At 39.0% G+C, this 27735-nt stretch overlaps 2 long non-coding RNA genes across 2 annotated transcripts; both read right to left on the bottom strand.

Annotated features, from left to right (window-relative positions):
* Positions 1-4368: 4368 nt before the first annotated feature.
* Positions 4369-8114, bottom strand: LOC120725953. Its single transcript, XR_005694268.1, has 3 exons — positions 7817-8114; positions 5090-5318; positions 4369-5005 (listed from the first exon to the last, which is right to left on the bottom strand). It is a non-coding gene; the product is annotated as an uncharacterized LOC120725953 (long non-coding RNA).
* A 15540-nt stretch (positions 8115-23654) lies between these two features.
* Positions 23655-26233, bottom strand: LOC120726223. Its single transcript, XR_005694298.1, has 6 exons — positions 25819-26233; positions 25490-25726; positions 24491-24520; positions 24327-24416; positions 23971-24022; positions 23655-23891 (listed from the first exon to the last, which is right to left on the bottom strand). It is a non-coding gene; the product is annotated as an uncharacterized LOC120726223 (long non-coding RNA).
* Between the last annotated feature and the right edge of the window lie 1502 nt (positions 26234-27735).

The following is a 27735-nucleotide window of genomic DNA, read 5'->3' as shown; positions in this document are numbered from 1 at the left end:
CCCATTTCAAAATGCAATTCACTCATTTCATTTGAGATCACTGCTTGATTGCAGTGATCTAACTATCAATTGATAAAACTGTTCAATTATATATATATGTACATGTGTATATATATATATATATATATATATATATATATATATATATATATATATATATATATATATATATATATATATAAATACAAAGACCAAAGTCTGAATAGTTTGTAAATTACAAACACAGATCAGAGTAACATCATTAGCTTTATTTGTTAGCTTTCTGGTGTACTTGCATGGTTACTCAATGAGGCTTGAAGGTGGGAGTTAAAAAAGTCTATGTGCTGCAATTAAATAATGTCCACAGTTTACACAAGAACAAGATACAAGCAAGCACTTCCACACAATTTAGACATTTTTTTTTTACACTTGTTGAGGAAGCATGCTTACATATTTTGAAACTAGATTTTTACCATCCAAACCAGTCAGGGAGAAAATACTATTGCACAGTCTTCCTTTAATACTTCAATATAATGCACATTCTAAAGGTTTAGTGAAGTCAAGCATGCAGGTACATTATCTGCACCCATTAGCTGATGGGTGTGGGGATCCAAAGGCAATCAGTCAGGAAAAATGATTTATTTTTCCATAAAGTCTTTAAAAATAATTAGTGACTACTTCGTCTTGATGCATTCTCAATCATCCAGGAAAGTAAATCTCCAAAAGTTGATTCTGTTCATCTGGACGTAGCGTTTTGTGAGAGAAACGTTTCGTCACTCATCCAAGTGACTTCTTCAGTCTCAGCTGACTGCAAGTTTCCCCAATCTTACTGTCCACCGAGGATGTGGACAAGTGGGTGAAGAATTTGTCTGACAGACAGCTCACCCAAACAGAGAAAAACATCCTTGCTAAAGGGTTACATTTTGCTGTCACACCGAGACAAATCCCGCTAGTGGAGCTGATCACAGCCACAGAAACAGCAATTTGTAACAACAATATTGCAGAAGTGGAAGCAGAGCAACTACGGACGAAAGTTTCGCCCTGTCTCAGCAATGCAAAGCCCCCAGCATCCAACATCACCATGGAGGAGAGGAAGGCACTCACATCACTTAGTGATGACAACAACATTATCATCCTTCCGGCAGACAAGGGTATGTGCACAGTATTGCTAAACCAGAAAGACTATCATGAGAAAATTTTGTCACTACTCAGTGATGGAAATACTTATGAGCCCCTGAAACGATACCCAGGAAGTGGCTACAGGAAGAAGGTGATAGACTGTCTGAAGCAGTTAGAACAAGACAAGGCTAGTGACCGGGCCTCATACCACAGGCTATACCCAGGGGAGTCTACACCAAGTCTGTATGGTTTACCGAAAATACATAAACAGGCACCCTATACCTTTAAGACCGATTGTCTGCATGATCAACTCTGTCACCTATAACATCTCCAAGTTTCTGGCTTCGATCCTCAACCCGCTGGTGGGCAGCTCTGAACACCACATCCAGAACACCCTGGATTTTGTTGAGAAGGTGAGAGATGTCATTATGGAGGCAGATTAAACCATGGTCTAATATGACGTTACATCTCTCTTCACATGCATCCCAGTCACAGAAGCGTTGGAGGTAGTCCGTAAGAGATTACAGGATGACCCCAACCTCAGCAACAGGACCACTCTCAGCATCCACCAAGTATGTTTGCTTTTGGAGCTGTGTCTTCATTCCACCTACTTCACATACAAGGGTCAGTTCTACAGGCAGAAACATGGGTGTGCCATGGGCTCCCCAGTTTCAGAGGGCTTTGCTATCCTACCCTGAAACACCACCAAGCCATTGGTTCAGATATGTGGATGACACCTGGGTAAAAATCAAATCTCAGGACGTACTACATTTCACGGATCACATTAACTCGGTGGACAGACACATCAAATTCACCAGGGTGGATATGAAAAATGGCAGGTTAGCCTTCTTAGACTGTGAGATTTCCATCAGTAATAGGGGACATCTAAAAGCTGACGTGTACCGTAAACCTACACATACGGATCAGTATCTAAGGTTTGACTCTCATCATCCACTGGAGCACAAACTGGGTGTCATCAGGACGCTACAACACAGAGCGTACACCATCCCCACTGACACAGCGGCCAGGGAGGCAGAAGAACAGCACATCAAGAAGGCCCTGAGTAAATGTGGTTACCCCAACTGGATGACCACATTCTCTAGCTCTAGCTTTCCAGCTAGAAAAAGGCCTTTCTCTAGCTGGAAAGGCACCTAGAGAAAGCTCCACACGATCCAGGAGAGAAGGACAACCGCTGCCCAAGCGAAAACCTGTAGTGATCCCATATGTGTCAGGAGCAGAGATGGGCAATAACGCGTTACTTGTAACGCGTTACTGTAATCTGATTACTTTTTTCAAGTAACGAGAAAAGTAAGGGATTACTATTGCAAAAACGGTAATTAGATTACCGTTACTTTCCCGTAGGAACGCTGCGTTACTGCGTTACTAAAACCGTGATTTTTTGCGAGAATGTCTCACGACAGTGACGTAAGCGAGTGCGCCGTTAGTGACAACAGCTGTGTGCAGATCAACAATGGATCACATATCGATTGTGGGAGAGAGTATGAGCGTGTAGCGTTTAAAGCGTGGAAGTACTGACCTTACTTTGAGTTTGATTCCATAAAAAGTGACAAAAACATTAGCGTCCATCATGCGTGGGAAGAAAACTTTTTACAGCGAAAAAAAACCCCCTAAACTTCCAAGCAAGCACCGAGTGCGCAACGGCGTAATGGGAAACTCACAGAGACACTCGCGGATTCTTCAACTGACCGCGGCACACCTGCACCAGGGTAAACCTCCGCCTACAGCAGTCCTGCTTTACAGGTGAAAATAGAGCAACAGGACCACTGAGTCTTTGACTTTATTTATTTTCTGCTGTGTTTTACTTGCATCTATTTGAAAGAGTGAGTGTAAACACACAAAATATTTTATTTTATGTGCTGGAATGTGCAGAAAATAGGTTTAAATGTTAAACTAATTTATTCAAGTCAGAGAATGTTGCATATAATTAAATTTTTGCTTGATGCATAAAGTTAAAAGATTAAAACTGATAAAACAAGTTAAAAAAAGAGACTTTTCCATTTGATTACATTTTGTATGATGGATTATGTAGAAAAAGTAGAATTGGGCTGAAAGATCTATCGCTTTATCACCTCTTCAGGTTGTAATCGTGTTTTTAAAAAGTAACTAAGTAACTAAGTAATTAATTACTTTTGAAAATAAGTAATCAGTAAAGTAACGGGATTACTTTTTTGGGGAAGTAATCAGTAATTAGTTACTGATTACTTTTTTCAAGTAACTTGACCAACACTGGTCAGGAGTATCGGAGACCCATTTTTTCTAAACACCGGGTCTCTGTGGCTTTTAAACCCCAAAACACGCTGCGCCAAAAATTGGTCCACGCCAAGGATCGGGTCCCCCGACACAAACAGAGTAACATAGTGTATGCTGTTAAGTGCCAGGAGGATTGCCAGGATTTATACATCGGGGAAACCAAACAACCTCTGGCGAAGCGGATGGCACAACACAGAAGAGCCACCTCATCAGGCCAGGACTTTGCAGTCTTCTGCAGACTTTTGCAGTCTTCTCGTGTTTTATGAGTGCGCCAAATTGATTGTCGGCACATCTCATGATTCACAATCAAGTCCCTGCGATGACGTTTGCATTTCTGGACAACAGAGAAAGATTGATTAAGTACATTTTTGAGGATGTCTGTGATATATTAATGCAGTAGTCTCGATCATATTCAAGAAATGATTATTGATTTGTGTGTGTTTGTGGTATCTAAATAAAATTGTCATAACGACCACGACATTCGGATTCAAAATGTTCTAGCAATTTCTGATTGATGCACAACCTCAGTCTCCCATAAAGCTTTACAGGGAACTGTATTTACAGTTCAGTCAGAGATGAAGGCACTGCTCACTTTTTCACGGCACTGGATTTAACCAAGGGCTACTGGCAGATTCCCCTGTCTGCAGAGTCCAAGGAAAAAACAGCCTTCTCCATCCTGTACAAATTGTACTAATTTGTCACACTTGTCACACGGCTTGTTTGGGGCCCCCGCCACTTTCCAGAGCCTCATGGACCGGTCAAGGGGGGCACTGGCCACCCACCAAATTTGCTGGCACCCCCCCAGTGGCCCTCCCTGGCAAGGCTGTCCTATGTTGGTAATAATTTCTTCTGCTCAGCTCTGCTGAGAAACATTACAGCAGTGGTTGGGACTTCCAGTCAATCAATCAATCAACTAAAATTGATTACAATGGATTTTAAAAACTTATTTGATTTTCATACGTACCTATTTTCAGTGATACCAACTTGTAGGAAATTAACTAGGCATATAATTCCTTTCTTTTTATCTTGTTTTCTCAATCTTTCGAGTAATCTGTATTTGACAACAGCATAATAAAAGTGGAAATTCTGTTTTTGGTGTATAATCTGGAGTTTCCCCTGCGGGTACTCCAGAGAACCACAACTGACTAGTAGTAAATCAACAGACTTACTGACTGACTGACTGGTAGCAAAGTAGTACATCCAGTTTGTTCACTGTTGCTGGGAGCTTGCCTTGGAAGCCTAAATAGACACTGAGTAGCCTACACAGGTTGTCGCTTGTGGAATGGCTTCACATTTCAGTGGATTCTTTGGTGTGGAGATCTATTAGGACGAAAGGAGATGTTTGTAAGAAGCCTGCCAGCAGAGAAATGTAGCACCTCGCTGTAAAGAGCAGTGAGAATGTGACAGATCCTGAGGCTCGGGCCAGCACGCAGACAGATATATTGGGGGAAGTGTATCGATCTATTGACAGACATAAGAGGAAATGAAATTGCGCTTACTGTGGACTGAAAACACACACTGGAAGTTAAAAAGTTCACTTTACCCATTACTTGTCATCATGTTTTGAACCAACCTTTTCTTGCTCCATCCCCAGTTACACATGCTTACCTCATTTCCCATCAAACTGCCTGTTTCCCTGTAAATGTGCAAGGCCAGGGTCACAGAGTAACAGTTATAAAAATATACAAAGTAGCACAGTGAAATGTAACGCAGCACTTACCTGAATAACAAGATTCAGTTTAGTTAAGGATGAAATTTAAAAACAGCCAAATCTCCTGATGTCCCACCTGAGGGAAAGCCTGCAGTTCTTTAATGTAGTTGTGGGTTTGATCTCCTGGATGACCTCCTTGTAGTAATTTTGGTAGGCCCGTAACTCCTGGGAAGGTTTACCACTGTTCCGAGTTTTCTCAGTTTGTGTTGAATGGCTTTCACTGCGGTTCACTGAAGTCCTAAAGCATTAGAAATGGGTTTGTAACCCTTTGCAGACTGATAACTGTCAGTGACTTTGTTTCTTAGGTGTTTCTTTGGATCTTGGTATGTTGTGTTGCTTTTTGATATCTCTTACCCTGATTCCCTTTTAGATGGGTGAGTGTGTTTCGTAAAACTAAACTCACCTTTCCAAAAAATGTGGTTAATCACAGTTAAGTTGTGATTTAACAAGAGGGGCAATTACTTTTTCACACAAGGTAAGTAGGTTTGGATAAGCTTTCCATTAATTAAATCATAATTTAAAAACTGCATTTTGTATTTACTCAGGTTGTCTTTGTCTAATATTAAAAATTGTTTGATGATCTGAAACATTACAGTGTGACAAACCTGTGCAAAACACTAGGAAATCAGGAAGGGGGCAAACATTTTTTCACATCACTGTATGTGGAAATCTAATTGTAGCTCAATCTGCACTCAAAACATACACACGGGGAGTTAAAAAGGTCACTTTGCCCATTAACTGTCATCATGTTTTGAAGCAAGCTTTTCTTGCTCCACCCTCACTTACAAAACATCTAATAATGTTGGCCTCATTTCCCATCAAACTGCCTGTTTCTTTGTAAATGTGCAAGGCCAGGTCACGGTGTAACAGTTATAAAAATATACAAGAAGAAATATTCGCCTCTAACAGGCTGGTGTACTCCTCACAGTATGCCTTTCTCTTCAATGCAATCAACAACTGATAACAAACTGCAGTTTACAGTAGGAAACATAGTGATTATTTCCACCGCAGGCTGGCTGTGAACTGCCTCCTTCTCTGCCAAGCAGCTGAGACAGGACTGGGACGGGGAAAAAAATCAACCCTGGCATTTTTTGTGCAGGTGACTCATGATCACTCAATATATGTACAGCGGGTAAAATAAGTATTGAACAGCTCACCAATTTTCTAAGTAAATAGGTTTTAAATAGGTTAAAGGTGCTGTTGACATGAAATTCTCACCAGATGTTGGTAACAACTGCTCCAATCCACACATGCATAGAAATCAAACCATAAATTATGTGTAATAATGAGAAATGACACAGTAAAAAAGTATTGAACACATGAAGAAAAGTAGGTGCAAAAGGCATGGAAAGTCATGACAACAGCTTGAACCTATCAGTAATTTCGTTGCCCTGTACCTGTGCATGTGCAATGACAATAAAGTTGAATTCTATTCTATTCTATTCTATTCTAATTGGAAGCAATCCTGCCACCTAGTGCAAATTAATATCAGATGGTTCAGTCCCAACTGAAGGCCTACACACAAGATGTCTTATTACCAAGGTGTTACACAAGTACATCTTATGATGGATAAAATCAATGAGCTCACACAGGACCAGCAAAACATACTGATGGCACTGGTTACAAAAGAATTTCTAATTTTCACCATAAACTGGTCACAAACAGGTGCTCCCCGCATGATTTCAGACAGAGGACTAATAAGAATTATCAGAACAGTTGTCCAAGAGCCAAAGACCACTCCTGGAGAGCTGCAGAAAGACCTGGAAAACAAGTATTTACTCAAATGCCATGGCCTGTATGCACGCTCAAGACGCCATTGCTGAAGAAAAAAGCATGTTGAAGCACATTCAAAGTTTGCTGAAAAACATTTAGACAAGCCTGTGAAATACTGGGAGAATATAGTCTGGTCAGATGAGAAAATTAAACTCTTTGGATGCCATAATACACACAGTGTTTGGAGGTCAAAAGGTGCTGCATATCACTCCAAAAATTCCATACTAAGTGATGTTTAGAGGTGGGAAGATCACGGTATTGAGCTGTTTTTCAACATATAACCCGGCACGCTTCATGTAACTGCTTCATTCAGTTACATGAAGCATCACTGATGAATGGAAAAATGTACAGAAACATTCTTGATTAAAAAGAATCTGCTGCCATCTACCAGGATGATGAAGATGAAACAAGAGTGGATGTTTCAGTAACACAACAATCCCAAACACACTGCCAAGGAAACTCTCAATTGGTTTCAGAGAAAGAAAATAAAGATGCCAGAATGGCCCAGCCACTTGAAACCAATTGAAAATCTGTGGAAAGGACAATAGAAGGGGAGCACAGGACCTTCAGGATTTAAGGACTGTTTGTGTTAAAGAATGGGCCAAAATCACATCTGTGCAATGCATATGACTAGCTTCTCACCAGTGTCATTTCTCATTATTACACATAATTTATGGACATCTATGGTTTGACTTCTTTGCATGTTTGGAGTGGACAGGTTGTCACTGACATCTGGTGAGAATTTCGTGTCAACAGCAACTTTAGAAACATATTTCCCTTTAAAATTGGTGACTTGTTCAATACTTATTTTACTCACTGTGTGTATATTGTGTATATATTTAATTTTAAAAGTCACGTCGGTACAGTTGCTGGGTTAGGGGATCTTAGTTGCACGGACGGTAATACCGCATGCGACAATTAAAACTAGCAGTGCATCATGGTCAAAGTAGCCCTTCATTTTACCTGAATCCTTGCATCTCTCCCTTCCTGATTAATTTCACCTTCCTCTTCTTCGCTCTGTTGTTGGCACTGCTCGCTCTCCTGCATTTCTCCACAGCTAATGTCCAATGTGCCAGATTACCAGTCCAGGCCTGCGAGGAGACCTGTGTGGTGTGTCTCTGCCTCCCAGCCCTGCCTCTTTACAGCCATGCCATTCAGTGCGCCACGAGACTCAAGCGAGCACGGAAAGTGGCACGAGCACGCCCTCTGCTGACCAGTTCATTTCTGTGGTCAGGCTTAGATGTAGTACTGTCATTTTTCAACCCAGAACCAGCTTGAGTGCATCTAAAGATACAAAAATTCCAGAGATGTGAATCTCTTAGGTGCACAGTCACACCATGCTCACTGAAACTGTGACGGTCCTGGGTCTGTGACCCAGTGTTTTGATTGTGTATTATTGTTTATTAGTCTGTTTTCTTCTTGGTTCGTGTTTACTAGTATTTCTGTTTTATTTATTACAAACAAAAGTTAGGGGGCTTTAGATTTAAATTCTTATCATGAGTCAACAAAATTGACATTGAAAACAACTCTTGTGAAACTGCTGTTTCCAGTAGTAAACGTGTGCAGTTTTTTCCTCTGAGACAAACAGTTCAGAATGAGTCATGCCAGTTACTGTTACTAATACTACAGCTGCAAGTCCCGTGTACGAATCTTCATTCTCACCACTCATAATGGAGTTCTCAAAACAGGTATGTAGTTTCCCATCTGCATTTTTTGTTTTTTTGTAGACACTGCTTTTTCAAATATGTAATAAAGAGTAAGACCAGTAACACACTAGCAGTGGTTGCCATGAATTTGCCTTTCAGATGAAAGCAAATGTGAACGCTCAGAAGAGTCTTAGCCTGCAACGAATAGAAATGCAGGCTCTCAGTCTTGTGTCACAGGTGCACATCACTGAAGTATGGAGTATGTATACATTGTAGGATTTGTATAAAATATTGTATAAGCCATATAAATGTTGTCACTTGGTTTGCAAGACAGTGTTTATGCAAAGTTTCATAAAGATTGGCCCACTCATCTAGGGGGAGATAGGGAACATGTTTTCACAATTTGAAAGCTTGATATCAGAAGGCCTGTATGAATAATATGTTTCTTGGGGTACGGAAGGCATGCAAATGTCAGCCAGCCAGCCTGATTGCCTGCTGACTCATTTGACATGCTGACATTTCTCGGAAATGTTACATCAAGGACGTATTTTTTACTTTGGAAATGATCAATTCCAAAGTAATTACCACTGTACTCAATAAATATAATACAATATTTGATTTTACACAGTGATAAAAACATGATATTATACTATACTAAAGTAAAATATCTCAATCACATACTGACAGTACAAACAAACCACTTGGACAAGCTCAAATTGAATACAGTGTTTACCACCTCAAGTTTTCCCATGTCATAAAATCCCCTCTGTCACAAAATCAGCCCTTCAAAGGTTCAGTTCAGTTTAGTTCAGTTCTTTTTTATTTCAAACATATACATTCACCAATGTTTCATAAAATCATTCCATGCAGTTGTTTGAAAAGGAGTAGGCAGAAGTATATACTTATTTAGCCCTACCTCCTCAGGTTTACATCCTCATCATTTAAATTTGAACAACAAAAACGTATACAACGCCTTCAACTTAGAACATAACATCACAAAAAAATATTTTCTCATGTTCAACTAAACTATATTTAGATTTGCTAATTTGCAGAAGAAAATAAACATCAGTTTGACTGCTGTCTTGGGTTAATTGCATTTTCTTCATTCTTATACTTATTTAAAATTTCTTTTTTGAGTTTTATTTTAAACTGGTTTATATCACTACTGACCTTTATTTCTTCTTCAAACTCATTCCAGAATTTAACTCCCGCTATTGAAATAGACATCCTTTTCAATGTTGTTCTTACTCTTTGTAATTTTAAAGGTTGACGTCATATTATTAAAAACAATGTTATAAATGATTTGCAAGTCACTGAGTGAAATAAGTGTTTGATCTTCAAGCACATAACATAGTACAGAGGTTCCCAAAGTGGGGGGCACCATTGCTGGAGGGGGTTAATTAAAAAACAAAACAAATAATGTTTGGATGCTGCTAGCATAATAAAAACACAAAGCAGAGGATGAAGCATTGCCAAATATGCTTCCAAACCAACTTCCTTCCAAGCCAAAGACCAGAAAATATGATGAAGCATATCTTGCCTTTGGCCTTACCAGCAAAATGGTGCTGCCAAGGTTGGTCTCCCCGACAGAATTTGTTTCCCCTGCATCAGGAGCATGCGCTGGACTGTCCAAATCACGGACAAACAGTATCCCGCATTCTTGATTTTTACTTCACAAACACTTCTCATAATGATATTTTGGCGATGTTAGCTCTTTATACAGTAAAGTTACAGTGTGATACAAATAATATCAGGCTGATCCTGCCACAATTTGTTTTCCCAGTTCAAATCACTGACAAACAGTATCCCACAGTTGTTTATGTTTTTACTCATTTTTCACATAGAAACATTTTTTGAAAAATGTATTGATAGCAGGGTTGAATATTCTTACACAGTAAAAAAAAACAACAACAACAACAACTATACGTAAAATAATTTCACCATAAAGATGGTTTGTTTAGTGGTTTATTTTATTGCAACCTGTAATTTATTGCATTTTACTTTTAAGTGTTTCATTGTTTACAAAAGGTTTGAGGTGTGAAATAAACTGCAATGGAGTTTGAAAAAGAATTATGGGTGTGTGTGGTTGAAGGATGTGTTTGTGCCCAAACTAGCAAAAAAAAGTTTGGGAACCACTGATGTGATACATAATGGAGGAATCATTGCTGAAAAGCACAAGTTTGCACACAACATTCAGAAAGAATTTCCACCCACTTCTCTGTAAAGAAATCCACCAATGCATATTTCTGTAGTGATATTTTTAGGTGCTATAAAGAACTGTTTTCTTCTCAGAAAACCCAAAATAATTACTGTTTAACAGCCTTACACATGTTCAGAAATAACTAGTCTCCTTGTCTCTAATAACAAAGTTTACTGCATATAGCTGTAAATACAGACTACATCCCTTTTTTTTTTTTTTTTAAATCTAATATAACTTCCCTTCCTGCTTCTCATTCAGTACACCACTGGATTTAAAAAAAAGTATGTAAAGGGGCACAAATGAGCCCTGACAGCCAATCTCATAGAGAACATAATAATAAGAAGAATAAATAAACAATTTTAAGGAGGGAAAACCATTTTGGTTAGAAATATGATTTTTTTTTTTTTACACACATAATATAAAGCTGGTTGTAACAATGGTTCTTTGTACAGAGTGGGCCATTTATATGGATACACCGCAATAAAATGGGAATGGTTGGTGATATTAAAGTCCTGTTTGTGGCACATTAGTATATGTGAGGGGGCAAACTCCTCAAGATGGGTGGTGACCATGGTGGCCAATTAGAAGTCGGCCATCTTGGATACAACTTTTGTTTTTTTCAATAGGAAGAGGGCCATGTGACACATCAAACTTATTGGTAATGTCACAACAAAAACAATGGTGTGCTTGGTTTCAACGTAACTTTATTCTTTCATGAGTTATTTACAAGTTTCTCTTTGTTGACATGTCGAAGAGGTTAAAACGTGAGTCGCAGATAGAAATTGTGTTGATATCTGGTGAACGCAGTAACCAGGTCATTGCAGCAAATTTCAATGCAAGACACCCTTCGAGACCACCCATCTCCCATACTACAGTTAGCAAACTGCTTGCTAAGTTTCGTGAAACTGGTTCAGTGTTGGATTTGACAAAATGTGGACGCAAGAAAACTGTCACTAATGAAGAAACATCAGTGGCTGTCCTAGCTTCATTCAGCAAGAGCCCACAGCGTAGCACTCGCCGCATGTCACTGGAGAGTGGCATTAGTCGAACATCCCTTCGGCAGATATTAGCTACTCACAAATGGCACCCTTACAAACTCCAGCTACTGCAGCATCTCAATGAGGATGACCCAGATCGGTGCACAGAATTTGCAGAATGGGCAAAACAAAAATTGGAACAGGACCCTCAGTTCACGCAGAAGATTTTGTTCAGTGATGAGGCAAACTTTTATGTGAATGGTGAAGTTAACAAACAAAACCACCGCTATTGGTCTGACACTAACCCACACTGAATGGATCCCTCCAAGACTGTTGGACCAACAAAAGTGATGGGTTGGGGTGGTATATGGTAGGGGTGCAACAATACTCGTATCGATATTGAACCGTTCGATACAGTGCTTTCGATTCGGTACACATATGTATCAAACAATACAAATTTTTTATTTTATTTTATCAACTTTTCTTCTGACGATGCTGTCTGTGTTGAGCGCTCAGTGGATCTGCGTTCGAGTACTCCGCCTAGGCTGCACTGTCGAGTGCAGATCCACTGAGCGCAGCACAAGCTAACAAGTCAGAAGCTAAGCTCGTTGCAACATGGCAACTGCCTCAACGCTACCCAAAATTGAACCTCCCCCACCCTCATTCAGATCTGGCGTTTCAAACTATGGCCAGATAGTTCGCCCCACGCACAGGGCGATCCGTGGTAACTCGTTAACAGAGATTTGCCGCGTTATGGCGTTAATGTCATTTTAACGAGATTAACACTGACAGCACTAGTGGGAACACAACAAATATGACTGCACATTTACGCCAACATCATCCTAGTGCAAAGATAAGTGGAAGCAGACAAAGACAACAAGCACGCATGCTACAAACTTTACCCGCGTTATTTAGACAGCCGTTAGCACATGATTCTCCTTATGGGGACCTGATATGTTTAATATGCTGCTGAGAATATAGCCCAGAAGAAGCGTATAGTATAGCTTTTATTTTGGAAAGAGCCATTTCTCTATAATAAACTCTCTTTTCCAAAGATGAGTGATTTCTCGATCAGATAGATTTATTTTTTTTATTATTTTGTTGTTTCAGCAACATTAAATTTAAAAACTGTGCTTTTGAGTTAAAATATATATTTATAATTTTAATAAATGACAAATTAAAAAGGCATGAACATTTTTTTGTATCAAAAAAATATCTAACCGTGACACCAAAGTATCGAACCGAACCAAACCGTGAATTTTGTGTATCGTTGCACCCCTAGTATATGGGGTACACGATAGTGGGTCCATTCTTCATCAATGGAAACCTCAAGGCCACTGGATATTTGATATTGCTACATGATGTGTTTCCCTCTTTATGCACTGAAGCTGGCACGTTCCCTGAGTTTTTCCAGCAAGATGGTGCACCACCACATTATGGGTGCCAGGTCCGAGCATTCCTAGATGAACAGTTTCCTGGAAAGTGGATTGGTCATCGTGGGCCATTTGAATGGCCCCCAAGGTCTCCCGATCTGACCCCCTTAGACTTTTATCTTTGGGGTCATCTGAAGGCAATTGTCTATGGTGTGAAGATACGAGATGTGCAGCACCTGAAGCTACGCATACTGGATGCCTGTGCTGGCATTTCTCCTGCGGTGTTGCTATCAGTGTGTGAAGAGTGGGAGAAGAGGGTTGCATTGACAATACAACACAATGGGCAGCACGTTGAACACATGTTATAAGTGGTCAGAAACTTGTAAATAACTCATGAAAGAATAAAGTTACGACTAATGCCACTCTCCAGTGACATGCGGCGAGTGCTATGCTGTGGGCTCTTGCTGAATGAAGCTAGGACAGCCACTGATGTTTCTTCATTAGTGACAGTTTTCTTGCGTCCACATTTTGTCAAATCCAACACTGAACCAGTTTCATGAAACTTAGCAAGCAGTTTGCTAACTGTAGCATGGGAGATGGGTGGTCTCGTAGGGTGTCTTGCATTGAAATTTGCTGCCCGGTTACTGCGTTCACCAGATATCAACACAATTTCGATCCGCTCCTCAAGTGTTAACCTCTTCAACATGTCAATGGCTGTGAACAAAGAGAAACTTGTACATAACTCATGAAAGAATAAAGTTAAGTTGAAACCAAACACACCATTGTTTTCTTGTGACATTACCAATAAGTTTGATGTGTCACATGGCCCTCTTCCTATTGAAAAAAACAAAAGTTGTATCCAAGATGGCCGACTTCTAATTGGCCACCATGGTCACCACCCATCTTGAGGAGTTTGCCCCCTCACATATACTAATGTGCCACAAACGGGACTTTAATATCACCAACCATTCCCATGTTATTACGGTGTATCCATATAAATGGCCCACTCTGTACTTCACTGTTGGAAAGCCTGTGTATTTCCACATAAATGTACCACATTTGTGAGGAAAATACATTTTTGGGTTTCCCACATGAAAAACTCCAGCTTATTCTGCTATTAAGCATTCCTTCTTCTTGATGTTGCCATCACTTGGAAAAGCCCTATTTAAGTACTAGCCTATAGTGCAAGCACCAGAATGATGCTATCTGCTTATGAAAACTCTTCTGGTTCTTCAACACCTCGTGCAGACCTAATTAATCAAGATGACGTCCGAGCCGGCATGGCTACAGTTGTCCCTCACAGTAGGCTTGGGTAGCAGGAAGGACCCCTAGTGGAGGCATGCCCTGGCCTCGAACCAGGAGTATGATGTTAGATCCAAGGCATTAGACTAAAGAGCTGTCATTCTGCAACCCAGGACTGGTTTGAGTCCGTCTAAAGATACAAAACATTATTTTAAATTTGGATACTTTTATCAAATACTTCAAGTTATTTTTTAATTTTAGTTACCTTTGTTGTTGCTGATTTTTTACTTTTCTGCAAAAGAAAACCACTAACAGCAGTACCACACCTATAGAACATGTTTCAAAAACAAAAAAGTAAAATAGGTTATAGTTTAGATTAAATTTGCATAGTGAAAACAAGCTGTGTTAGTAGCAGAAGCTATACTCAAAAAACATGTAGGCAGTAAGTATGGTAACTAACTGTGTATCCACACTTACAGACTACTGTGATTACAATGCCTAGAAGTTTGGAATTGGGCTGCGAAGATGTTTCCACAGTGCTTGGGGTGACTGCCGGTGTGGTAGCTGGATGGAAAGGGATAAACTTAATTTAGTAGTTAACAAAATCAGAAACTGGTGAAATGTGTACCTAAAAAAACAAATCTTACCTCTATTTAAAAAAGAGCAGTCTAATTGAGAAACAAGAGAAAGATGGTTAATAGCAAGAACAGCATCAGTTACTGGATATCAAAAAGGTACCAGGTATTTTGGATCTGACTAAGCATCAGAGGTGCAGAGAGCTCAGAGATCCCACGTAGATAAGACAGAGTGGTTTCCAAATGATATATGGGAACTTTTTTAGGTCATTTTTATGAGTCATGACTGACATATACATATACGTATACGGGAAATTACTAACACATGCATGGGCCATTTTAAAAAGTATCAAACAGCCCCGTCAGCTGCAGCAGCATCTCACAAACTAAAATGGAATTGGCAAGAGAAGAAAGAGAAAGATGGGAGAAAAGAATGAATATGTTTGCATGAAAATACCTGTACAAGTTTTGGTCTCTATATATCCTGTGACACCTTCAAATTCACAGGACTTTAAGGAGGTGGAGACGAACAAGCGGCCTCTGTGTTGGCAGATGGTATTGGGTGGAAGCGGACCGTGGGAACAATTTGAAATCTCTTTGTTACCCAGGAGCTCCACATCTTCACAGAAAACACGCTTTACATCATTGACACAGCCTTCAGTCTCGCAGTAAAATCCTCGCACGCCATTTCCACCTATAACACCACACAGTTTATCCATAAAACATCACAAATGAGCTTTTAGTAATGTAAACATTTATTATGATAAAATTGTAAACAATGGGAGAGATTTCTGACCTGATGTGAGGGAAGAGCACGGAGGAAAGAGTCCAGCGATGACGAACAACAAAACCCCTGTCAAGATAAAGAATACGATCTAAGCTGAATGCTCTTTGATGAGGGGTGCTGACCAGGGCCGGCCCTACGATTTTGGTGGCCTTAAACAAGATTTTATATGTAGTCCTAAAACACTTCCATGACAACTACCAAATCACACACCACGGCGTTGCTTTCTGTAGTCATTTCCCTCATTGCCAATTTACAAATATGGTTTAAATTACACTCTCATGACTCATCGAGTGACACCACTGACCAGTCAATCGGTGGCATGCAGTAGTCTCGGACTGCTCGAAACCCCAGCGGAGTAGGTACTAAAAAAGTACTTGGCACCAGGTACTACGACCTGATGGAAAACCCTGAAAACCATGGCAATCTAACCCGAGTAGGTACTAATGCCAAAGGGGCTTAAGATGCAAAACAATACAACAGAAAAACAAAACACCCCAAAGGGCGGGGTGGCGGGGGATTCTCTGGCTGGCTGGAGCAGCATCTAATAACCAACTCGCAAAATAAAACAAAATAAACACAACCAACAAACACGAAAACACCAGACATTATGATACAGACTTATAATTTGCACCGATGTTTTTTCGAAATTCTATACGCGAAAAGTGAGCGCGAGAGCCCTCGGTGCGCCTGCTCGCTGCTGAAGTCAAAGTAAACTTTATTGTCATCTCCGCTACATACAGTCCAGCATATAGAGAGACGAGACGACGAGGCTCCAGTTACAGCAGTGCAAGTAAACAATAAATATAAGAAGAGTAAGAAAATAAATATACACTTTAGGACCAGGGGTAAAGGGATCAATAACAATTTAAAATTTATAATTTACAGTTTGATGATTTAAAGTCTCACACACAATCTGTCGAAAGGGGAGGGGGCCAGCTGCTTCCAAATAGAGCAATTTCATTCATAATGTTGTAAATCCAAGCCCATTATGTATTCATGATTTGAATCCTGGGTTGTGCGAAATCCCAGGACCGTAGACAAAGCGAATCTGTGAACTAAGGTGTAGGTCTATTAGGTTATGTTGTGGTGATCCTCGGGTTGGGGGATTTGTGTTCATACTGGAGTCCAAAATTAAAACCGATGGAAGATGGACAAGAAAAGTTCAAAGCCATCAGGTGCTCAGTTTACAAAAAAGAGAAAAGAAGAGGAGGAGAAACGAGCAAAAGATACAGGTAAGCAGATGTGTCATTGGATAATGACAGGTCATCCTGAAACAATCAGAATCAGAACCAGAATCCTTTATTAATCCCTAAGGAAAGTATGTGGGTTACAGTTGCTCCAAGAAGAAATGGTAAAAAATAGTAACAGTAACAGACTAAACTCCAAACAATACATTATGTTACAGATTTTAATATTAATTAGTCATTGTCAATTGTTGATTTGTCCTGTTCTCATTGTATGACGAATTATGATGGCTGTTTGGTAGCCGTTTGCATACCATGCATACTCTCTCTCTCTTCATATGTGTGTGTGTGAATGTGTGTGTGTTTCTCTGGTGAAATTCAGTATAGTTCCAACAGAGGTTTTATCCTTAATATGTTTTATGTGTGTGTGTGTGTGTGCGTGTGTGTGGCGGGGGGGGGGGGCGCCAGAGGGAGTGTTCGCCCAAACAGGCTAGGACCACCACCACTGACTGTGGCTATTTACTTAAATATGTTCAAGCACATATTTAACAGTTATTTAGCATTGTGTGAATCATCTAACGATCCCAATTAACGTGTTAGATAAAAAGTAGATAATGTTAGAAAGTCTAGTGACTTCACACCACATTCGTTTAAAATAATGTTAAAGTTAATGAGGCACAATAAGGCACACGGTTGGAGTTAAAGCTTTTCTCATGATGAAGTTTAAATGTGAGACTTACCAATCATTTTCTGGGTAAATGCAGTCTGTCTGTCGCTACCCACTGCTGGTATATTATTCTTTAAATGGTTTTTTATAAGCTCCACCGGAGCTCACAGTAGCGTGGTCCGAATGGCGCGCTGTTCGCTTCCTATCAGGGGTGATACAGGGAATACAACTAAGAGTAGCATTACATTACATTAATTTGCATGCATGCGCATGCGCGTTGTAGAATAATTCCACGTGCGTAGGAGTCGTCAGTTCATTGTACAGTAGACAAACGGCAAGTAAATGATCATTACTTTTTCTTTTTACTGATATATGATTTTGTGCTGGTCTCACAGGTTATTGTTGTCTAACAAATATAGCTGTCACCTTGTGCTGCACATATGCCGATCTGACAATGTATGTTGATTTGACAGAACAAACTCAAGTGACACCAAAACTGCGGCACGTGTCACATGATGTCATGTCACCCGCCACAGAAAAAAAACAAAAAAAACACCGGGAGTTAGATGGGTCAAGTGAGCAAACTCGTGTTACATATGGAGTGTGTCCAAAGCACCTGAATCACAAGAGGACGGACTTATATACCTGATTCTTCATTTGAGTTCACACTGACTTAAATTCCTCTGTGTGTGTTCACTTTGAAAATGCTGAACTTTAGTTCAGTGTCCCTTTTATCGGTATTATTTGTGAATGAAGTTTCAAGAAGCGCTTATTATGCTTAACTGTTGTCTGTTTTGCGCTGATAAATAAGACTAAACTGCCAAAACTGAAAGCATTTTGTGCGTATGTATGCTTTTTTAAAATGTTAAGTACTTATTATTGCCACTTTATCTGCAAGAAAAATCTTTCTTATTGTTTGATGCTTTTAGGGTTACTTGTGTCACTTCAATAAAAGTTAGTTTTTGTTTAAGACATCTCCATTTCGGCCTGCAACCTGCCCCCTTCTGACAAGTGTAAACTTACCTTTATTTGGTGTGACCAGTTATAACTTATAAAGACAAATGCATTGAGGCATAACAGTGTAAGTTAAATAAGTGGTATAATAAAAATATTAATAATGATAATACTTTTATTTCTATAGCACTTTAAAAAACCCACACAGTTACAAAGTGCTTTACAGTTTTAATAAAACTGCACACTAAAAAAAAGTATACAGGTTCCAGCATAGACACACACTCAAACACCTACGCTTGCATTTAGTCCAAAAAGCACACTTCTATACACACATTAGATGCAAAGTAGGGCAAAAATATTGTAAGAAAGCAAACCACAGAGTCACTCTGGGGTTTTTACAACAGTTTGCAAGGCTGTTTCAAAGTTTAGGCACTTTTGACTGTGGCTCAGGAGGTAGAACAAGTCATTTACCAAATACAAGGTCAGTTGTTCACTCCTTAGCTTCTCCACTATACATATCAAAGTACTCTTGGGCTACTGAGTGTGTGGGTGTAATTGGGTGAATGAGTGCTGTAAGTGCTCAGTGAGTATAAAAGTGCTGTATACGTACAGGTCCATGTACAACTTCAGCAGTATGGTTTCCTCTGGTTTTAAAATGACAGCATGGAATAGCTATGAGCCCCTGATCAGATGAATGAAGAGGCTACTAACCCTGCTATATAATCCAGGATCCTGACCATAAATGATGACATGATTAACCTTTTTAATAGGAGAGAGAGCAAAAGGGTGACAGGATACAGATTAGTACTGCAACTTTTACTGCAGTAAAACAGGTTTCTTTTATCCCCACCACATTCTGTCTCCTTAATGGCAAATAACCGCGCTGTGACTTTCTATTACTATTATTGTCATCATTATTTTATATAATTGTTTTACTTTTATGTTGCCTGCTGCTAAACTAATGTCCCCTTGTGGGACAATAAAGAATTTAAATATCAGGAAGCACTGTGTGGCAGGCAGGAGTTGACCCAAAATGCAGGCACTCAGACTCGAGGGATGAACTCAAAATACTCAGCTTTATTTGCTGCCAGGGGAAAAGCATACAGAGCAAACTCAGCTAAACTGGGAAACAACATAAACTCACAGGGAAACACGGGGAGATCCACACAGCATGAGGGACAACGCAACACTGAGACAGAGAAACACAGGTTTTGAATACACTGCGAAGTAACGAGGGGAATGAGACACAGAAGGAGGGCACAGCTGGGAGAATGGTTTTGTACTGCAATGGCAGAGAAATTGAAAAAAAAAATTTACATCAAAGAGAATGAGATTAAACGGCTGACTTTGTGCATGCACATTGTTATCCACTGAGGTGTCGAAAGGGTGCAAAGTGCACCAACAAAGTATGGCTGACATGTAAGAGTAAAAAAAAATGGAAAAATTTGACTAAAAAGAAGATCAAAAAATCAATATATGTGCATGTGTTATGTTAGTAGGTGAAAAACTATCATTAAGATGTGATACATGCACATGATCTGCAATTGCCAACTATTAATAATGACTACTGATGACGTGAGTTTGTGTAAGGAAACAGCCCTTCATGTGACTGGTTATGAAAATGAAAAAAAAACCAACTAAATTAAGTGGAAATAAAAACACTGAGAAATAAGTGAAAGATCTGTACTTACTTCTAGTGAAAAGGTACAAATTACTGAGGTCAAGTTTAGAAATCAGAGAAACAGTAAAAACAGAACAACATAATTATTAGACTTCAATAAGATACTGAGCTATAGCAAATATACCATCAATGTTTAGATTGAAAAATGTACTTTGTAAATGCATATTTGTAGTAAGTATCAACATTCGTTGCTCACAACTCACAGTACATTTCAAGGGTAATAAATGTTAATCTAAGCTCTAACTAAGGACAAAACATATTGTAAAGACATTCTGGGAAGATTATTGGGAAGATTTCTATATGGAGACAAAAGAGTAAAAGTTCCCCCATTCCTTCCAATCGTCATTGTTTTGTACTTCATTCTAAAACTCATAATCATGGAAAAGTTTCCCTTGTCATATTTTTTTCCTCAAATATTCTTGAATTGAGTCATAATAACATTTTAAAGGTAAATTCCAGTATGAGACATCTGTTCGTCTGCTTATTAACTACATTCAGATGATAGGGTCAGAATTAAGCAGAAAAGGCATGAAAGCATGGATCCATCCATCTGTAATGGTGTGGGGGATATTTTATTAACACACTTTTAGCCTATTACTACCAACAGGGCATCGTTTAAATGCCACAGCCTACCTGAGTATTGTTGCTGACCCTGTCCATCCCTTTATGACCACAAAGCTTTACCAAGTCTCAACCCAATTGAGCACCACTGGGATCTGGTACAACTGGAGCTTCATGTCATAAATGTCTAAATAACAAATCCTTGTGATGCCGTCATGTCTGAGGAATGCATCCAGCACCTTGTTGAATTTATGCCATGAGGAATTAAGACAGTTATGAGGAGCAACAAACAGAGTGCACCTAATATAGTGTCCAGTAAGTTTTTCAGTCTTATGAGACAAACTCACCTAGTTTATCTCCATTATCTCAGTTTTCTTATTAAACTACAGTAACATTGAATCATGATCTACCAGCACTGGATAAGACAAACCAGAATCAGCATGAGACAGTTAAGATCCAGATTATATACATATAAAGTTTTATTTTATTTTATGTTATTTTATTTTTTTGGAAACGTGTAGTTGGACACCACCACTGAAACCTTTATGAGTACGCAATCAGAATGTTTTCTCCCTGAAGGTCTACTCTTGTTTCTATGACTGATATCAGAATCAGAATCAGAATTGTGTTTATTGGCCAAGTATATGCGCAGACACATACAAGGAATGTGGTTCCGGTAGATGGTGGCTGTCAAGCACAGCAATGTAAGTCACACACACACACACACACACACACACACACACACACACACACACACACACACACACACACACACGTGTCTATATATACGTTACACATGCGTACACATACATACACAAAGCTGTGTAAACCGACTATAAATAACTAATCTAAACTTATATACATAAAATGCAGAAATGAATGAGGTGGAATGAATACTACAGAATGTTGCAGTCTGGCAGTGGGAGCAGTGTGACAGGTCAACTGTTTAGAAGGGAGATGGCGAGGGGAAAGAAACTGTTCCTATGTCGGGTGGTCCTGGTCTGCAGGCTTCTGTACCGTCTGCCAGAGGGCAGCAGATCAAAAAGTCTGTGTCCAGGGTGTGAGGGGTCTGTGATGATTTTCCCTGCCCGTTTCCTGGTTTTTGAGAGGTACAGATCCTGGATGGAGGGCAGGGGGGCGCCGATGATCCTTTCTGCTGCCCGTACAGTCCGCTGCAGTCTGCTCCTGTCCTGTTTAGTGGCTGCACCATACCAGACTGTGATGGAGGAGCACAGGACAGACTCAATGACCGCAGTGTAGAACTGGATTAGCAGCTCCTGTGGGAGACTGTACTTCCCCAGTTGTCTCAGGAAGTACATCCTCTGCTGGGTCTTTTTGAGGATGGAGTTGATGTTGGTCTCCCACTTCAGGTCCTGGGAGATGGTTGTACCCAGGAACTTGAAGATCTTCACAGTCGACACAGGGCTGTCTGATATGGTAAGGGGGGGTAGAGTTGAGGGATGTCTCCTGAAGTCCACTGTCATCTCTACAGTTTTAAGAGTGTTCAGCTCCAGATTGTGCTGACTGCACCAGAGTACCAGCCAATATGAAGGTTGTTACACATGGAGGGAAAAACTGAAGCAGAAATAACAATATGACATCTGCTATTTCTAACAAAAATGTAAACAAGATATTTTTCAGTTACAGTATATCCATTGTTCACTTCAAAACGACAGAGTATTTGCAGAGATGGAAACAAATGTGTAGATGAGGACAGGACAGCCTCTATGCATATCTTGCCCTGGCCTGGGTCTGGTTTAGCAGAATGGGATAGGTTTTTATCCAGAAAAAGTCCACACATGTGTTCACTGTCTTTGAGAGCTTTTAAGGTGTTCATTCCAAACACGCACTGTATACAGCCACATGGGGGTGCTGTTTTACTTAGCATCCCCATGTGGCTGTATACAGTGCGTTTTACTTAGCATCTGAGCATACCAAGTAATACTGTGCTCCCAAGTGCATTAATAGCTGCACTTATGAGTCATGGTCCAACATCTCCTTTTCTACTGAAAAAACAACTGCAAGTTATCTAAGAAACACTATAGAATATATCTAACCACTTGGCAACAACTAATGGGTTATTGTTTATTGTTAATGCCTCCATTCATACAAAAAGCTGAATGACCTAAACATTTCCCCTTCATGTCAAATAGCACAATCAAGCCAGAAGTTAAGATACACTCATGATGTGCATGAATGTCACAGGAATTCTGGGCTTTTAATGATTTGTTTGAACTGTTCTTTTTCCAGGCTGGAATGATTGACACAAAACTGTATGCTGTGTATTGCACAGCATACATTTTTGATGACTTAAAAAACACTAAGTGGATGACATTTTCTCTAATCCACACAGACTCAAATATACACCCCCCTCAAATATACAAGTATTATTGATGTCTAATAATATTTGTTTAAATGTCCGTTAGCAAATTGAAACCTTGAAGAGATGCAATAATTCTGGCTACCAAAAGGATAATTCTGGATAACTGACCGCAATTGTTGACAGAGAATAGTAGTCAATTATCAGATATCTTAAAAACTATTCTTGACATTTCCTTTAAATTGGTTGCTTTCATGACAAAAAGCTAGAATACTTCTCAAATTTTCTTTGTTTTATCCACAACCAGTTTTTAATGTGTGCTTGGGATCATTGTTCTGTTGGAACACCCAATTGTGTCCAAGTTTTAAGTGAATTTGATGAATTTGGAGGTGATCCTAATGTTTCATTATTCCATCCATTTTGTATCATGCACCAGTACCACTGGCAGAAAAACCGCCCCAAAGCACGATGCTGCCACCAGCATGCTTGATAGCCAGTACAATGTTCTTAGGTTTGAAAACCTAACTGTTTCTCCTCCAAACATACCTCTCATCATTCAGGCCAAATATCTAAGTCTTTGTCTCATGTAACCATAACATAATAATAATAATAATAATAATAATAATAATAATAATAATAATAATACATTTTATTTGAAAGCTCCTTTCAGAACACTCAACGACACTGTACATGGTAGAATAATAAAAGCAACATAAAAGCAAGCAGTTTACACAATCATAAAAGCATAAGACATAAAACAAATTTAAAATATCAGAGTGGAGAGGTTATGTGGGATAAGCTATTTTGTCGTTACAGCAGGGGGTTCACGTCAGGCTTGAGCCTTGGTTGCATGAACTTATTGATCAGTAGTCTAAAGAGAAAAAAAAAGTCAATTAAAATGAGAATAGTTCCATCTATACAGTTTGTAAGTGTATGTAATGTTCACTAACCTTTCACAGCTGACTGCAGCCCTCTTTTAGGGGAACAGTCACACCAGGTTTGCTGAAACAAGGTTATATTATTGAGAAAGATATCCCATTAGCTAAACACATAAAAATGACTAGTTTTATATTTCAGTAACTTTTTTTGTTGCTGATTCGGCTCACTCTTTAGTTTCATAAACATGAAACTACTGAAAAAACATTTCAGTAGTCCCAGTAGTATTAATATTATTAGTAGTACTTGTGAACCTGCGGAAGAACAATCATGAATTTGTTCCTAGATAAAAGCTGTATTTGCAATTAAAGATTTACTAGCATGAGAAATGTGATGCATGCAGCCAAAACAACTAATGGTCAGAACTTACAAACTACTACTACGATGATGATGAGATGGGTTTGCGTAAGGCCCTCCGCAAGACTTCCAAAACCCGTTGGGGTTGGTGAGGATTTGGTTGCTAAATGGAAAGGAAGAATTTCCATTTAGTGAAAAGTCAAAATAATGAGAAGCAGATGAAAGGTCTGTACTTACTTTCAGTGAAAGAGCACAGGTTGCTGAGGTCTATTTGAGAAATCAGAGAGATCAGAAAAGTCACTGTTTTGGTCAAGAAAATGTACATTGTTTCAGATTCTTATTTGCAGTAAGTATCAACATTAGTCAGCTCACGGTTTATATGGCAAAATAAATATAACTCTAAAAAAGGGATTTTATACAGTGCAGTCAAAATTTCTTTGCCCACTTTCTGATTTCTTAGTTGTTTTCCATATTTTTCATACTGAAATGTTTCAGATAATAAAAAGAAAAAAGAAAATGCAGTTCTGAAATGATTTCATTTATCGTGGGGAAAAAAGCTATAAGAACTTATCTGGCTCTGTGTGTAGAAGTACTTTCACTCTAAGCCTAATAATCAGTTGTGCAACCCTTGCCAGCAACAACAACTGCAACAACTTGCCAGCAACAACAACTGCAATCACGAGTTGAGATTTCTTTCACAACCAAAGTTTCAACATTTTAATTGTAGAAAATAAGTTCTCGGACATCTTCAGTAAATGAATATCTTCTAACAGAAAGTAGTTATCAACAGTGGCATCAGTTTCACTGTTGTTGTTTACGTCTGTGCGTTCCATAAATAAATGTCGACTTAGTAAGAGTAGAAAAGATGCAGAAGATATAGAACAGAATAAACTGGAAGTCTTTGACCATTATCAGCAAGGGTGGCACACCTCAATTCACTGTTTTCCTCATTCAGCTAGCATGATCAGAATCATGTGTTATTTTATGAGATTGTTTAAATACAAATGGAAGTAAACAAAAACCTGAATAAGAGCTTAAAATTCTTCAACATCCGCCATCTTTCTGAGCACACAAGTGGGCTATTGTGGATTTTTCCAAAGCTGGTCAAATTTCTGACACTAGTGAAAGAAATCTGTTATTTTCAGTGCAATGGGGAAAAAAAAAGAAAAGAAAAATAAATTAACGAGAGGCATGAATGATTGCAAGAAAAGCAACAACTTTAAAAAATGTAAATACCTGAACAATTTTTTGTGGTGATGTATCCACTATTCCCTTCAAATTCACAATGAGCATTCCCAGACATGGAAACAAATGCTCGACCATCATGCTGACAGACAGCTTTGTGTGGAGGAGGACCAGAGCACTCTGTCATGGATCTGTCATTGAGCAGGGCTTCATCGTTGCAATACACCCTAATTACACTGAGAGCACATTTTTCAGGCTCGCAATAAAACACCTGCATGCCGTTTCCACCTGTAACACCACACAGATTATCCATAAAACATCTCACATGAGCTACTTTTAAAAAAAATCTTGAGATTAGTATAGCTGAATGAATGAATCACCTGCTGCGAGAGCAAACAGTCCAAAAGTAAACAGTAGCAGGTCTATGAAGAGAAAAATAGAAACTAAATTCGAGCCTTTCTGAGTATGAACAATTTTAACTTTAAGTAATGAATCAGAGACTTACTATTCATGTTCAACACCAACGCTTCAGGATCTGAGCTGGAATCCTCTCTCTTACACGGTTTGATGACAGTCTGAAGAAACTCACTGTTTAACCCTTCATTTAAGTGTGGCTTAGGCCCATCCGGAAACGCTGCATGACTCATTCAGTTGTGAATGTGAAAGAAGTCTGCAACCATCACAAACTAACATGCAAGAACAAAAAAGGCCTTTGACACTTTAATTTGCCAGATTTGCATCTTGTGCACAAAAAAATGCATCTAAAAATATTTTAATTTAACATTTTTCATTTAGTACTCTGAAATGCTCTTTTTTAAAAGTATTCTACGGTTATATTTGGGAGAAGTCTATTTAATATTGTTTTAATTGATGGAAATGCACCACTCCACTTAATCAGTACTCTAACAAATTTTAACTGTGACACACTGAGCATTTATCCCCCAGTCCCATTTTTTCACAACCCACTTGATCAGATGCCACTGGAGCGTATCTTTTAGCTCAGCTTTTCTGTTCTCTTCCCCCACCCTGCCCGGTTGTGGCAGCTGTCTGCCTACATGAAGCTGTTTCTTCCTGTAAGTGGGAGTTTCCCTTCCCACCGTGGAAAAATGCTTGTTGGGGTTTTCTAAAGTACGAAGAACATGACGTGACTGTTGTTGTTATTTGGCACTATATATAAACATACCTGACATGACTGAACGGGAGAATAAAAGTACCACCAAATGTTGGTTTTGTATGTCAAGTATTAATGAGTAATATTATAATTATTAGATATTTTCTTGAATTAAATATATTTTTACTGGCACAAAATGTTGCACAAGGCTCTGCCTCCCATTCTACTTTTGAAAACTACAAACCACAAGTAAGCCAGCAGTCTGAGACTGAAGTGCTCTGTAAGGATAATGAAGTACTATGAGGTCTTTAAGGTATGAAAGGGCTGATTATTTAAGACCTGTATGTTATGAGAGGGATTTTAAATTTGATTCTGGAGCCAATACAGAGAAGCCATAGGACAAATATGCTCTCTCTTTTTAGTCCCTGCCAGTACTCTTGTTGCGCCATTTTGGATCCTTTTCAGGTTCCAGTCAGGATCTTTCTCCCTTGAGTATTATTGCCTGGAGGCGGTTCCACATATTTGTTTAATGTTCATGTTGAAATACATATGTTGGTCAAAAATGACTCCAAGTTCCAGAGAATTTTAGGAACGAGTAAAATAAGTTGAATGAACTGACCAGCAAATTCGTCACTCATTAAAGAGTTTTTAGGAACATCATGTGAGCAGAGAGAAATAATCACAGATCTGTGATGTTGTAAATATTAAATCATGCAGATGCTGAGAGTGATGATGGACTGCCAGACCGTTGCTCTTCCTTTCTTCTCTCCATGGTTACAAAGGGACGGTCTGAAATAAAAAGATCTCTTTCAAAAACAAGAACGTATAGTAAAATTCATATATTACATATGCATATAGTGCTTATTACTGCTGTAGCCTTCATGGTACTGACTTTTTTTAAAAAACATTTAGTTTTACACATCTAGTCAAAGATATGCTTGTCTGTGTATTCAGAGCATGCCACAAAGAAGATGATAGAGGTTCCTGTACTTTGTTATGTTTCATCTTCACTGTGGATTAATGAAATCTAGTGGACATTTAAAGTTTGAAATAAATCAAACATAATGACAAAAATATTGAAAGGGGAGTGATTGTTACGCTAAAATAAAATACTTTAAAATGAAAAGGAAACACAAGTTAGGAAGAGCAAGTCATATTGTGTAGTGTAGCTCCTACCAGTGCAGGT

Source organism: Simochromis diagramma, unplaced genomic scaffold (genome assembly GCF_900408965.1).
Source record: "Simochromis diagramma unplaced genomic scaffold, fSimDia1.1 OVJJ01000822.1, whole genome shotgun sequence".
NCBI classification, from domain to species: domain Eukaryota; kingdom Metazoa; phylum Chordata; class Actinopteri; order Cichliformes; family Cichlidae; genus Simochromis; species Simochromis diagramma.
Note: the sequence above shows the minus strand (reverse complement) of the source record. Positions and strands in the feature narration are given on the sequence as shown.